This window comes from Apis dorsata, unplaced genomic scaffold (genome assembly GCF_000469605.1).
Source record: "Apis dorsata unplaced genomic scaffold, Apis dorsata 1.3 scaffold_169, whole genome shotgun sequence".
Taxonomy (NCBI): domain Eukaryota; kingdom Metazoa; phylum Arthropoda; class Insecta; order Hymenoptera; family Apidae; genus Apis; species Apis dorsata.
Window position 1 is genome coordinate 94,655 of NW_006263457.1, and position 715 is coordinate 95,369.

The 715-nt window shown below is 41.1% G+C and overlaps 1 protein-coding gene across 1 annotated transcript in view; it reads right to left on the reverse strand.

Moving 5' to 3' along the window:
- The window catches only part of LOC102677478, a 29,726-nt gene that overhangs the window by 22,503 nt on the left and 6,508 nt on the right, over positions 1–715 (reverse strand). The gene's annotated exons all lie outside the window — the stretch shown is intronic.

The window sequence follows — 715 nt, forward strand, 5'->3', positions numbered from 1 at the left end:
TTATCCACCGTTACTCATCTGTCTCCGACAAGGTTTTCAGGATTCCGTTGTTTTTTTTTTTTTTTCCTTTCAGGGACACGTCGTTTATATTACACACCTTTTTTCCACTTTCTTACATTTTTCTTTTGCCCTTGTTTCTTTCTCTCTTTTTTATCGCTCCTTCGCGATCTCTCTCTCTCTCTCTCTCTTTCCAAGATAGATTTCAAAGATGACAGATAGAAATCGTCGTCTAGTTGGGAGAGAAGAGAAGAGAGAAAAAGAGAGAATAATAACAACAATAATAATAATAGTAAAGAGAATAAAAAAAAAAATCGCCGAATCTCGAAACCGTTCGAAACTTATCACAGATCGTTGATTCGGCTTGCTTTCACATCGTTCCCTTACTTTAATGCTTTAATCCACGACCCTTCTCCAACCCTCTCCATGTGTTACACGTTACACCCCTCCCCCTCCCCTCCTCTATACAATTCACAAATTCATCGCGCATAAAATTACCCTGTGTGTATTGGACGAAAAAAAGAAAAGAAAAAGAAAAAGAAAGAAAGAAAAGGAAAGAATTAATCCCACCGAGGAGGATACAGTCGTCCGTACAAACTCGAATCGGATGTAGGACGATCAAGGATCGAGCAAGGCAGAGGGATAAGGAAGGGGAAAGGAAGGACGAGTGGGAAGCGCCGCCCTCGAGAAGAGGGAGGGATCGACGGGGTTCTTTTTT